This window comes from Eubalaena glacialis, chromosome 6 (genome assembly GCF_028564815.1).
Source record: "Eubalaena glacialis isolate mEubGla1 chromosome 6, mEubGla1.1.hap2.+ XY, whole genome shotgun sequence".
In the NCBI taxonomy this organism is placed as follows: domain Eukaryota; kingdom Metazoa; phylum Chordata; class Mammalia; order Artiodactyla; family Balaenidae; genus Eubalaena; species Eubalaena glacialis.
The window spans coordinates 60,593,356-60,608,392 of record NC_083721.1 but is presented as its reverse complement, the minus strand read 5'-3'; the positions used below and the strand labels follow the sequence as shown (position 1 = coordinate 60,608,392).

Genomic DNA, 15,037 nt, shown 5'->3' with positions numbered 1-15,037 from the left:
CAACCAAATCCCCTATCAAGGTGATAACAGCCAGCATACCCTGAGGAGAGAAGATATGGCTGGTGTCCATATCAAAACCAGACCTCACACCAAAGACACTGGACACACACAGTCTACACAGGGACTCTCCCACATAAAAACACACCTTCAAAACCACAATAGATAGTTGTTTCTCCTAAATTTGGAGACAGAGAAAATTAAATAAAATTAAAAGGCAGAAGAACTGGTTCTGATTAAAAGAGCAAGAGAAATCCCCTGAAAGAACAAATAATGAAACAGAGCTCACCTGTCTACCAGATCCTGAGGTCAAAAAGGTGGTAGTAAAAATGCCAACTGAATTAAGAAAGATTATCAATATAAATGCAGATTACTGTAACAAGGAACTAGAAACTATAAAGATGAACCAATCAAAAATAGGTAATTCAATTTCTAAGGTAGAAAGCAATCTAGAAGCAATAAATAGCTAACTAAGTGACACAGAAAAACAAATAAGTGATCTGGAAGATAGAACAATGGAAATTCCCAATCAGAACAGCAGACAGAAAGATAAATGAAAAAGAAAAATGAAAGCAACATATGAGACCTATGGGATAATATAAAGTGTGCCAACCTATGCATAATAGGGGTCCCAGAAGGTGAAGAGAGAGAGAAAGGGATCTAAAATGTATTTGAAGAAATTATGGCCCCAAACTTCCCAAACCTAAAGAAGAAAACAGATATCCACATATGGGAAGCACAGAAGGACCTAAACAAGATAAACTCAAACAAACCCACACCAAGACATATTATAATTAAAATGGCAAAAGTTAAAGATAAAGAGGATCCTCAAGACAGCAAGGGAAAAACAAAGAGTCATTTACAAGGGAACCCCCATAAGGCTATCAGCCAATTTTACTACAGAAACTTTGCAGACCAGAAGGGAGTGGCATGATATATATTCAAAGTCCTGAAAAGGAAAAACCTGCAACCTAGGTACTCTACTCAGCAAGATTATCATTTAGAATATAAGGAGAGATAAAGAATTTCTCAGATAAGCAAAAACTAAAAGAATTCAGCAATACAAAATCTACCCTACAAGAAATATTAAAGGGTCTTCTCTAAATAGAAAAGAAGCACGAATCTATAGGAAAGGTAAAATCACAACAGGAAAGGCAAATATATAGTAAGAATTGAAGGTCACTTAAATAAGCCAGTATGTAGATGAAAAAATGATTTAAAAAATTGTAAAAGCAATTATAACTACAATTAACAGTAAAAGGATAAGCATGAAGCTTTAAAATAGGATATCAAAATCACAAAATATGGGGGAGGGAAGCATAAAAATGTAGATCTTTGACAATGTGTTTGAACTTGAATGACTATCAGTTTAAATCAAACATATAGTTATGGATCAACAGCATGAACTCCATGGCAACCACAAATCAAAAACATATAATAGATTCACAAAAACCAAAAAGAAAGGAACTCAAGCATACTACAAAAGAAAATCATCAGACCACAAAAGGAAAAATAAAAAGAAGAAAAGAACAAATAAGAACTACAAAAACAACTAGAAAACAAGGATTAAAATGGCAATAAGTATATATCTATTAATAATTACTCTAAATGTCAAAAAACGAAATGCTCTGATCAACAGACAAGGAGTGGCTGACTGGATAAAAAAACAAGAACCTGCAATATGCTGCCTACAAGGGAGTCACTTCAGGGCAAAAGACACATATAGATTGAAAGTTAGGGGATGGAAAAAGATATTTCATGCAAATGGAAACGACAAGAAAGCAGGGGTAGCAATACTCATATCAGACAAAATAGACTTTAAAACAAAGGCCATAAAGAAAGACAAAGAAGGGCATTATACAATGACAGAGGGATCAATACAAGAAGAGGATATTACACTCATTAACATATATGCACTCAATATAGGAGCACTGAAATATATAAAGCAGATACTAACAGACCTAAAGGGAGAACTTGACAATAATACAGTAACAGTAGGAGACTTTAACACTCCACTGACATCAACGGACCGATCATCCAGAAAGAAAATCAATTGAGCAACAGAAATGCTAAATGATACAATAGAACAGTTGGATTTAATTTATATCTGCAGGACACTACATCCAAAAAGAGCAGAATACACATTCTTTTTAAGTGTGCATGGAATACTCTCTGGGATAGACCACATACTAGGTCACAAAACAAGCCTCAACAAATTTGAAAGTACAGAAATTATATCAAACATTTTTTCTGACCACAACAGTATAAAACTAGAAGTCAATTATAGAAAGAAAAATAGAAAAATGGAACAAACACATGGAGACTAAACAACATGCTACTAAAAAACCAGTAGGTCAACATTAAGATCAAAGAAGAAATCAGAAAATACCCTGAGACAAACAAAAATGAAAACACAACTTTACAAAATCTCTGGGACTCAGCAAAAGCAGTTCTATGAGGGAAGTTCATAGAGATACAGGCCTTCTTCAAGAAATAAGAAAAATCTCAAATGAACAACCTAATCTACCACCTAAATGAATTAGAAAAAGAACAACCAAGGCCCAAAGACAGCAGAAGAAAGGAAAAAATAAAGATCAGAGAGGAAATAAATAAAATAGAGATCAAACGAATAATTCAAAAGATCAATAAAATCAAGAGCTGTTGTTTTTTAGAGATAAACAAAATTGACAAACCTCTAGCCAGGCTCACCAAGAGGAAGAGAGAGGACCCAAATAAACAAAATAAGAAATGAAAGAGGAGAAATAACAACTGATACCACAGGAAAACAAAAAATTATAAGAGAATACTACAAATTGGACAATCTAGAAGAAATGGACAAATTTCTAGAAACATACAGCCTGCAAAGACTGAGTCAAGAAAAACAGACAATTTGAACAGACTTATCATTAGAAGTGGAATGGAATCTGTAATAATAATAATTTAAAAAAAACAGCAAACAAAAGTCCAGGACTAGATGGATTCACTGGGAAATTCTACCAAACATACAAAAAACTTACACCTATCCTTCTCAAACTACTCCAAAAAACTGAAGAGGAGGGAACATTCCCAAATTCATTCTATGAGGTTACCATCATCCTGATACCAAAGAAAGGGAAAGATATCTCATGCTCTTGGATTGAAAGAATTGATATTGTTAAAATGGCTATACTACCTAAAGCAATCTACAGATTTAGTGCAATCCCTATAAAAATACCCATGACATTTTTCACAGAACTAGAACAAATAATCTTAAAAATTATATGGAACCACAAACACCCAGAATTGCCAAAGCAATCCTGAGAAAAAAGAACAAAGCTGGGTATAACTCGTCCAGACTTCAGACTATACTACAAAGCTACAGTAATCAAAACAGCATGGTACTGGCACAAAAACAGACACATAGATCAATAGAACAGAAGAGAGAACCAAGAAATAAACCCACGCAGCTATGGTCAGTTAATCTATGACAAAGGAGGCAAGAATATACAATGGAGAAAAGACAGTCTCTTCAAAAGTGGTGCTGGGAAAGCTGGACAGCTACATGTAAATCAGTGAGATTAGAACATTCCCTCCCACCATATACAAAAATAAACTCAAAGTGGTTTAAAGACTTAAATGCAAGACATGACACCATAAAACTCCTAGAAGAGAACATAAGCAAAACATTTTTTGACATAAATCATAGCAATATTTTCTTAGATCAGTCTATCAAGGCAAAAGAAAGAAAAGCAAAAATAAACAAATGGGATCTAATCAAGATTAAAAGCTTCTGCACAGCAAAAGAAACCATCAACAAAACAAAAAGACAACGTACAGACTGCGAGAAAATATTTGCAAATGATGTGATGGACAAGGGGTTAACATCCAAAATACACAAACAGTGCATACAACTCAGTATCAAAAAACAAACAACCCGATACAAAAACTGGGCAGAGGACCTAAATAGACATTTTTCCAAAGAAGATATACAGATATATACAGATACAGATATACAGGCACATGGAAAGATGCTCGATATCACTAATTATTAGAGAAATGCAAATCAAAACCACAGTGAGGTATCATCTCACACCGGTCAGAATGGCTATCATCAAAAAGTCTACAAATAATAAATGTTGGAGAGGGTGTGGAGAAAAGGGAACCCTCGGACACTGTTGTTTGGAATGTAAATTGGTGAAACTGCTATGAAAAACAGTATGGAGTTTCCGTAAGGAACCAGAAATAGTATTACCATATGATCCAGGAAGTCCACTCCTGGGTATATATCCAGAAAAGAACAAGAAGTCTCATTCGAAAAGATACACACACCCCGATGTTTACAGCAGTACTGTTTACAATAGCCAAGACATGGAAGCAACCCAAGTGCCCATCAATGGTTGACTGACTTAAGAAGATGCAGTATATGTATATACAGTGCACTATTACTCAGCCATAAAAAAGAATGAAATATTGCCATTTGCAGCAACATGGATGAACCTACAGAATACTATGCTCAGTGAAATAAGTCAGACAGAGAAAGACAAATACCATATGATGTCACTTATATGTGAAATCTAAAAATTAATACAAATGAATCTAGATATAAAACAAACAGATTCACAGACACAGAAAACAAACATAGTTACCAAAGAGGGGGAGGGACAAATCAGGAGTATAGGATTAACAGATACAAACTATTATACATAAAATAGATAAGCACCAAAGATTTACTGTATAGCACATGGAATTACACCCAATATCTTGTAATAACCTATAATGGAATATAATCTGAAAAAAAAAAAAACCCACTATGCTGAACACCTGAAACTAACACAATACTGTAAATCAACTACACTTCAATTTTTTAAAAAGTGAGGAAGATGCAGAGGTGACAGGTAGAGAAGGCAGCTGGAAGGTTGGGGATTGGTTACCTTCAGCAAATAAATTAGTTGGCTGAGCAAGTATCAATAGACAAGTATATTGAGGAGAGTCAGATCCACATTTTTCACCATGTTTTCACTTTCACAAGATTTTCAAACACGGAAACTGGGAAAACTAAAAAGATACTGAGGTGTTGGATTGAAGTTGGAAGTACCAGTATGAACTTATGAATTTTTAAATACATATATATACATAGATATAGAAAAGTTATAGATATATGTAGCAATGAGCACACCAAATCCCCAGATTTTGGCTTTTAAATACCTCTTGCACTAAAAGGAGCCAGGATGCCTTAGAGGAATGGGTAATTGTAAGGCTAGGGCAAGGAAAGAACAAGATGAGCCTGAATCATCTTGTTGTGACAGAAAGTAAAGAAATGCCCAAAGAATGATAGGGACATGTCAATAGGATAAAGAAGTCAGCTTGAAGGAGTTCACACTGGCCAAACCTAGGACAACTACAGCATCAAAATAAATGATGAAAATATTGGATTGAGACTCAATGAATAAAATAAGAATCCATAACTTCACCTGATACTAATAAATGAATGTATAAGTAAACAAATGAAAGAGAAGTTCTTCCTTACAGTAGAATTCCAACAGTAAAATGTGAAGGTTTGATGAATAGTATATTGGTGTACTATTCGAATATCTCCCCACAAAATACTAATTAAGTACAAAGAAAAAATGGTGACTTCACAGTGGAGAACTTGGCAGACCCAAATTTGGCCAGAGGATCAAGACTAACATCACCAGCAGTGGGACGGATTGGTATAATATAGCCTCCTAATGCGGTGCAGCATCATTTCTCCCAGTGTACGCCGAGAAGGCAAGGCTTGAGTCAGAGGAAACATCTGACTGATTCAAGTTGAGGGTCATCCTAGTGAGTGAAAAGTCAATGCTTCTTTAAGACTGTCAAGGACACACAGCCAGGGAAGGAAGGAGGAAATGTTCCACACTGAAGGAGAACAATGAGATAATGGGTGTTCCTGGAGAGGAATGAGGAAAAAGAGACCATGGGACCATTGGAGAAATTTGAATGGGGTCAGTGGATTGGAGGCTGGTGTTGTGTTGACGTTGATTTTCCAGAATGGAAAAGGTGGTACCATAGAAGAGTGTTCCTGTTTTGTGAAAGTAGACAGGGAGTATTTAGGAGTCATGGGTCATGATGCCAGAAAAAAAGACTCTCTCTCTGTCATATATATATATGTATGTATATATACACACTTACACACATATATTTGCACACAGACATATATACACATATAAGCAAATAAAAATTATATACATTTCTCTATAAATATATTTATAAATATACACATATATACACATATACATAGATACATATGTGTGCTAGAGTTACTAAAATTAGCCTAAATAATAGAGCCCTTAGGGGAATAATCAAGAAATGAATTGGTAACTTCTAATATTTTCCCCATCTTTACTTGTTGTCATTTGGATCAAATGCTCACAGAACCTCATGGACCCATTCTACCTCCTCAGAGTCCCTGAAATACCCCTCTTTGGTTGTCATGTTAGAATGAAAAGCTATGACACTACTCTAGTTTTTCATTTATCTCAATATCTCAATGATCACTCAAAGCCACGAATAGCATTGATTCACACAGCAAGTATTCAAGGAGCACTGACCATGTGCCAGCCTCTGTTCAGGTTCTTGGGCACATCAGTGAACAAGAGGTAAGATCTCCTGCCCTTATGGTGCTTCTTCGTTAGGTAGTGATGTATGTGACGTAAGGACAATGGTCTTCTGGTTGGAACCATTGCACTCAGTTGAGACCATGCCACAGCAGTGTTGAGACAGACTGTGCTCATTCTGACTGAAAGGGAAACTGTTCATACTGTGGTACAGGCAAAACATTTGCACCAAACCAGGAAACCTCGAGAAACTCTTTTGTAACATAACCAAGTTTCCTTGGTGACCTGCATGGGCTGCACCTCTTCTCCTTCACACTGGGGGAATGCACGTGACCTTCCAAACAGTCAGATGCTTCTCAGCACCAGCTGTCCCCTGAGCAGAGCCACATGCTCTGGTGTGTCTGAGGCAAATACATGTTTGCTGGGCTGAAAATCAGAACGCTATGGCTTCCTCGTTGTAACTTCCAAATACACGGGCACAGGAGAGATGAGCACAAACCCTTACAAGTGCTTGGTCACTTCAGTCTTGACCTGAGGGTGGCTCTGACGGGTCCTGCTACTGGGGCTTAATGTGCTACCAATTAAGGAGAAGCAGCACATCTATGCCTTGGGCCCTGGACAGATTGGCAGTGCCAGAATGCTGCTTCTTCTCAGGGTCAGCTTTGGTAGGAGCTTGGGCCTTGCCCTTGAGCCTGGCCTCCCCCTGACCCAGCCTGACATTGGTTTAGCCAGCCTTCCTCTGCATGAGAAATGCACGTTAGGGAGATTGCAGCAGGGGAGAGGGGTGCTGGGTGAGAGACTCAGCTAAAGGTTTCTTTACCACAGTGTAGACACTGTGGTTTTGTTGGAATCACATCCAGGTTAATGTGCATTTGGTGTTATGAAAAACCCAGGGCCATTTGCCCAGAAGTGAAATGAGTTGACCCAGCTCAGCCACAAATGATATTTTGGCTAGAGATAAGCTCCTGTAGGGAAGGGGAAAAACCTCCCTTCTCTAACTTTAAAGGCTCGAGGGTTTGGTGTGGTAAAAGAGGAAGAACACTGGACACCTGGGTTCTGCTGCTGCTCTACCACCAATGAGCTGTGTGACCGAAGGCCGGCCAGTTTGCCTCACTGTGCCTCAGTTTCCTCACCTCTAAAATGGGTGGTGGGGGGGAACTGATGACCTCTCAAAGCCCTTCCAGCTCAAACATTCTATGATTCTACACAGCACTGTCTACAAAATTTGCGGGGCCCAGCGCAAAATGAAAATGCAGGGCCTCTTGCTAAAACTTACTAAGAATTTCAAGACAGCAACAGCATAACACGAAGCCAAGCACATGGCCCTTTTAAGCATGGGGCCCTGCATGCCTGACCAGATAGCTCACTCAGTAAGCCATCCTTGATTCTACAGGTGGCCCCTCACTACCCTTTTTTGATCACATATGATGGAGCATCTGCTTAATATCATGAGCAAAATATGGGCTTTGCAGTTAGAAAGACTTGGTCTTTACCAGAAACTAACACAACATTGTAAATCAACTCTACTTCAATTAAAAAAAAAAAAAGAAAGATTTGATCTTTAATCTTGGCCCTATATACTAGTGTGTGACCTAGGGTTCCTCACCTAATTGCTCCTTGCCTCAATTTCCTTGTGTGTAAAACAGATGCATCACATCCACCCAGCAGGAAGACTGTGAGCACGTGTTGGGGTTCAGTAAACAGCATCACCAGTGTTTCAAGGTACCATTATGCACATTAAACTGAATTCCATCTGAATGAGGGTTTCATGAAGCTGTTGTTTTTTAAGGCAAGGTCATGTGCTGCTAGAGAGACTGTCAGATTCAAAACAGACTTTCTTTTTGCCAAAAAAAGTCACGAGTGGTTTTTTTTTACGGTAACTGCATCTGTGGTGCTCTGCTCCTGGACCACACACTCTACGATTCAGGAAGTCATTCCATTCCCAACTGTAAATGATCTCTTGGGCCTGTTACTTTTTTCACTTAGCTCCCCATCCTTCCACTCGTTTCCCCTACTATTCAGGACTGCATATGGCTTTTGAGAAAACCATTTGAGTTTCACATTTGTTTCACGCCTATTCTTGTTCTCATTTGCTTTTACTTCACATGTATCCACACGTGCAGTTTTCCCCTAATCTCCCTCCTGAGGTCTCTCTCTGCGTTAATACACTGGAAGCAGAAGTCAGCTTCCACCAGGGGAGGAAATATCATTCATTCACACATCCATCCCTTTGTTCATTCACTCACTCATTATTTTTTGAGCACTTACTGTGTGTGCTGGCCATGTTGCCAGACACTGGGTATATAGAGATAAATTATGACCTTTGAGAAGCTTAAGAACTGATGGGAGAGACAAATGAGTGAAACTTGAAATACAAGGTAAATACTTTTATAAAGGTTGCAGGGCCTGGGTGGGGCAGGGTGGGGGAGTAGGACTCCCCTGAGTTCAGTTTTCACCTGGGTGAGCCAGAGAAGGAAACATTTGAGCTGGGTCTTGAAGGGTAAGGAGGAGTTTCCCAGGAAAAGATGTGCCCATCTGAAAGGAATCCTGGGGCCTCACTGCTGCTCTGCCACCCCTTCGCTTGTCTCTTGTCATCTCCCTGACACATTTATTTCAGGACTGTCCTCATGTAACTCCAGCTTCACAAACTGGGCACAGCTGGGCACACGGTTTCCCCTCCTGCTCTGGTGGATAAGAACGTGTGGAGGTGAGGCCCCTCCACCCTCCTCTTTGCCTCAGTCACGTGATTCCTCACTCCTCCCGCTTTCTTTCCTTCTCTCTCGGAGGAAGAGGTCTTTTCTCCTTCCAAAGCCAGCCCGTCCGCCGAGACTCCAATCCTATCCCACCTCCTCCAAGACTTTGCTTATTACATTTTCTCTCTCATAGCTTCCAAATCTCCTACTTTCGAGCTCCTTTCCCTCTGTCAACAAACAAGTTCCAGTCTCACACAACCTAAAAACAAACACAACCTTTCTGAACCCTGCTGTGCCCTCAAGCTATTGTGGTACCGACGGCCTTCCTCTCACTGACACACTTGTTGAGGAAATCGGTTTCTTCTATCTTAGCCATTACATTCTCACTGCTCCTTCACTCCTTACCTCCTCGCAGTCTGGCTTTCAGCCCCTCTACCCCACGAGTCTCATCCTCAAAAGGCAGCAGACCACCACATCAACATACCCACTGGCCTATCTCCAGCCCTCATTCTTACCGTTCCTGCAGTGTTGAAGCCCTTGAAATGCTACTCCACGGCATTGTGCCCCCCTTCCCCTTCTCCCGCCTGCCTCCCTCACCAGCCCCTCTCCTCTTCTCTTGTCACAGACTCCACCCCACCGTCAACCTATATTGCCCCTTGGCCTCAGCTATATGACTGACTCCCAAACTCCGTCACTGGGCTCCCCTGCTTGTCTAAGCCTCATGCTCATCTTTCCAACTGTCTCTGTTATATTTCTATTGAGGTGGCTCATTGACACTCAATTGCTGCACTCATTATCCTTTCCCCCAAAACTTTATATTTCGCTAAGTGATGCTGTCATCATCCCAGCACCCAGAATCAGGATCTGAATATTATTTATTCCTACTCCTCTCTCTCCCTTGTCTCATTTCGAGTTAGGTACCAAATCCTGTACCCCATCCTTTTGAAATCGTTCCTGACATCTTTGTTATTATCAAAGCGATGGCTTTACCTTACCCTTGGATTACTGTGGTTGCCTGATAATTCACCTCCATTCTTTCCTGACCCAGGCGAATTAATCTTTCTAAAGCTTCCTCATGATGGGTTGCAATCCCCTTCCTTTCTATATACACTTACATTTGTCTCTGGGTATGAACTGAGTATTTTTTTCTTATTGGAGTATAGTTGCTTTACAATGTTATGTTAGTTTCTGCTGTACAGCAAAGTGAATCAGCTATACGTATACATATATCCCCTCCATTTTGGATTTCCTTCCCATTTAGGTCACCACAGAGCACTGAGTAGAGTTCCTTGTGCTATACAGTAGGTTCTCATCAGTTACCTATTTTGTACATAATAGTGTATGCATGTCAATTCCAATCTCCCAATTCATCCCACTCTATGTCTGTGTCTCTATTTCTGCTTTGCAAATAGGTTCATCTGTACCATTTTTCTATATTCCATATATATGCGTTAATATACGACATTTGTTTTTTCTTTCTGACTCACTTCACTCTGTATGACAGTCTCTAGGTCCATCCACGTCTCTGCAAATGGCACAATTTCGTTCCTTCTTATGGCTGAGTAATATTCTACTGTATAGGCAGAACACTCTTTGACATAAACCGCAGCAAGATTTTTTTGACCCACCTCCTAGAGTAATGAAAATAAAAACAAAAATAAACAAATGGGCCCTAATTAAACTTAAAAGCTTTTGCACAGCAAAGGAAACCATAAACAAGACAAAAGACAGCCCTGAGAATGGGAGAAAATATCTGCAAACAAAGCAACTGACAAGGGATTAATCTCAAGAATATATAAGCAGCTCATGCAGCTCAATATCAAAAAAACAAATAACCCAATCAAAAAATGGGCAGAAGACCTAAATAGACATTTCTCCAAAGAAGACATACAGATGGCCAAGAGGCACATGAAAAGATGCTCAACATCACTAATTATTAGAGAAATGCAAATCAAAACTACAGTGAATTATCACCTCACACTGGTCAGAATGGCCATCATCAAAAAATCTACAAGCAACAAATGCTGGAGAGAGTGTGGAGAAAAGGGAACCCTCCTGCACTGTTGGTGGGAACTGAGTATTTTTTAAACGACCTCTGATTTTTCTATTCAATTCAACAAATTCTTGATTAATGCCTAGTATGTGCAAGTCCCTTGGTGAGGAGCTGCAGAAAGAGGAAGATAGAGTCTCTGCCTTCAAGGAGCAGAATCCAACTTTAAGAGAAGACCATTGGGAATAAGATGGAGAATGAGGAGAACTAGAAAAGAAGAGAAAAAAAGCAAAGATGCTTTCAGAAGGAAGAGATCATAGTGTGTGCATGTGAGTAAGTATGTGTCTAGAGTTGTGAAAAGTAGAGGTGGTGTTTAGGAAGATTTTAATTGGGAGAAATGAGAATAGATGCTTCCAGAGGAAGAAAATTTCAACTGTGGTGTAAAGATGGGAAATTACCATGCGTGTTTGGAAAATGGTGAGTAAACGAGATTTGCTGAAGCATAGAAGTCTAGTGGGGTCCAGTCTAATTTAATCTACTTGATAAATATGAAAATCCATGTATTCCTTTAGGAAATATAGAGTAAATGTTATAACTCAGGACCTTGGCTTATGCTTACATAAACATCTAGTTGAGTGCTGTGTATATTTGGTGAGAAACACACACACACACACACACACACACACACACACACACACTGTGTTGGGTAGTGTGGATATACAGACCTTGCTCTTGAGAAACTCACTCTCTTGAGAGGAGGGGATAATTGCAGCTCTGTGTGGTAAACACCATTAGTACTAGTAGTAAAGATGTGTGCAGTGCCTCTGGCAGCCAGAGGCAGGGAAGGAAATTATGCTGGCATAGATTGTAAGGAAAACTATACAGATAGATAGCATTTGATTTAGGCTTTCAAGAATAAGTAGAGGGCTTCCCTGGTGGTGCAGTGGTTAAGAATCTGTCTGCTGATGCAGGGGACACGGGTTCGAGCCCTGGTCCGGGAAGATCCCACATGCTGCAGAGCAACTAAGCCCGTGTGCCACAACTACTGAGCCCGTGCTCTAGAGACCGTGAGCCACAACTACTGAGCCCACGTGCCACAACTACTGAGCCCATGTGCCACAACTACTGAAGCCCATATGCCTAGAGCCTGTGCTCCACAACAAGAGAAGCCACCGCCATGAGAAGCCCATGCACTGCAACAAAGAGTTGCCCCTGCTCGCCGCAACTAGAGAAAGCCCGAGCTCAGCAACGAAGACCCAACCCTGGGGTCTATATGACAGTCCTAGCATAAAGTGGCAAGAAATGAGGTTGGAAAGATAGATTGGTGTTAATTTGTGAAAGGTCTTAAATGCCATATAATATAATGGAGATTTCTAGGAAGGTAACAGTTTTATTTTTATTCATTTAATTGGTCTCCTTTTATTCAATGGTACTCATTTATAGTATAGTTCAATTAAAAGCAATAATGCTTACAAGTGACAAAGGAACATTTTCTTCACGAAATTCTAAAACTAAGCTTTGAGGTTAGCTGAACAAAAATTTTCTTATGGAAAAGAGTTCATTCCTATGTATTCCTTCCTTGATTACCAGCTCAATTCCTCTGCCCCCTGCAACTCCTCCACCTCCACCTCCACCCCCACCACAACCCAAGGCACCCAGGGTTATCCACTGAGCTTTCTGCTGAGCTGAGCCATGAAGTACTGAGCTCTGGGTAAAGGTGGACCAGGTCCCTCTGAGACTATAACCAGGAACTGATCACTTGTTTAGCTTACAGCTAGGTATGGGTTCTCAGGAAAGACTGGCTCTGGTCCAGGACCAATACATGATGTTTGTGGACAGAAGTCTGGGGATCACTTTTTCTAAGCCATACTCACGCTGGAAAAACTGAGCACGTATTAGCATTACTTAATTCAATACTTTCCCCCCACACTCTTGCATTATGAATTCCTACCCAACTCCCAGAATTGGGTTTTATCACCACTTCATGATCAAGAGGTTGATAATTCACTGGAAGTCACTCAGGAAGCACAGGACATCCTAAGCCTAGTTTCAACCTTCTCAACTAAGGTATCTGCCCAGAAATTATTGACCAAAGTATAGGGGATAAAGAATGTTATAGGGCAGACCCTTCATTCAGATCAAACAAGGCTGATACCAAAGACTCTATACTAGTGGTGTTCAAAACTCTGAGTTCAGAGGACATTTCCAAACACTGGAATTTTCGATGGCACACCTAAAGGAATTAAATGGAACCCATTGTCATCATCATACTACAGTGGCATTTGTACATCAAAGTAAAAAAGATACAATCTGGGGAGACCTTCAAGATGGCGCAGGAGTAAGACGTGGAGATCACTTCCTCCCCACAAATACACCAGAAATACATCTACATGTGGAACAACTCCTACAGAACACCTACTGAATGCTGGCAGAAGATCTCAGACTTCCCAAAAGGCAAGAAACTCCCCACGTACCTGGCCGTGTGGCTGACAGGGTCTTAGTGCTCCAGCCGGGTGTCAGGCCTGTGCCTCTGAGGTGGGAGAGCAGAGTTCAGGACATTGGTCCACCAGAGACCGCCCAGCTCCACGTAATATCAAACGGCAAAAGCTCTCCCAGAGATCTCCATCTCAATGCTAAGACCCAGCTCCACGCAACAACCAGCAAGCTACAGTGCTGGACACCCTATGCCAAACAACTAGCAAGACAGGAACACAACCCCACCCATTAGCAGAGAGGCTGCCTAAAATCATAATAAGGTCACAGACACCCCCAAACACACCACTGGATGCAGTTCTGCGCACCAGAAAGACAAGATCAAGCCTCATCCACCAGAACACAGGCACTAGTCCCCTCCACCAGGAAGCCTATAAAACCCACTGAACCAACCTTAGCCACTGGGGGCAGACACCAAAAACAATGGGAACTACGAACCTACAGCCTGCAAAAAGGAGACCCCAAACACAGTAAGTAAAGCAAAATGAGAAGACAGAGAAAATCACAGCAGATGAAGGAGCAAGGTAAAAACCCACCAGAGCAAACAAATGAAGAGGAGACAGGCAGTCTACCTGAAAGAGAATTCAGAGTAATGATAGTAAAGATGATCCAAAAACTTGCAAATAGAATGGAGAAAATACAAAAAAAGTTTAACAAGGACCTAGAAGAACTAAAGAGCAAATAAACAATGATGAACAACACAATAAATGAAATTAAAAATTCTCTAGAAGGAATAACTGAGGCAGAAGAACGGATAAGTGACCTGGAAGATAAAATAGTGGAAATAACTACAGCAGAGCAGAATAAAGAAAAAAGAATGAAAAGAATGGAGGACAGTCTTAGAGACCTCTGGGACAACACTAAATGCACCAACATTTGAATTATAGGGGTCCCAGAAGAAGAAGAGAAAAAGAAAGGGACTGAGAAAATATTTGAAGAGATTATAGTTGAAAACTTCCATAACATGGGAAAGGAAATAGTCAATCAAGTCTAGGAAGCACAGAGAGTCCCATACAGGATAAATCCAAGGAAAAACACGCCAAGACACATATTAATCAAACTATCAAAAATTAAATACAAAGAAAAAATATTAAAAGCAGCAAGGGAAAAGCAACAAATAACATGCAAGGGAATCCCCATAAGGTTAACAGCTGATCTTTCAGCAGAAACTCTGCAAGCCAGAAGGGAGTGGCAGGACATATTTAAATTGATGAAAGGGAAAAACCTACAACCAAGATTACTTTACGCAGCAAGGATCTCATTCAGATTCGATGGAGAAATTAAAACCT

The 15,037-nt window shown here is 40.1% G+C and overlaps 1 protein-coding gene across 11 annotated transcripts in view; it reads right to left on the bottom strand.

Moving 5' to 3' along the window:
• The window catches only part of BOC (BOC cell adhesion associated, oncogene regulated), a 266,285-nt gene that overhangs the window by 231,498 nt on the left and 19,750 nt on the right, over nucleotides 1-15,037 (bottom strand). The window contains exon 1 of one of the 11 annotated variants that reach the window (XM_061194178.1): nucleotides 10,753-10,810. The exons of the other annotated variants lie outside the window; for them this stretch is intronic. The gene's annotated coding sequence lies outside the window, so the exon portion shown is untranslated. Of the gene's footprint in view, nucleotides 1-10,752; nucleotides 10,811-15,037 lie in introns of those variants that run through there. 11 annotated transcript variants of the gene reach the window in all.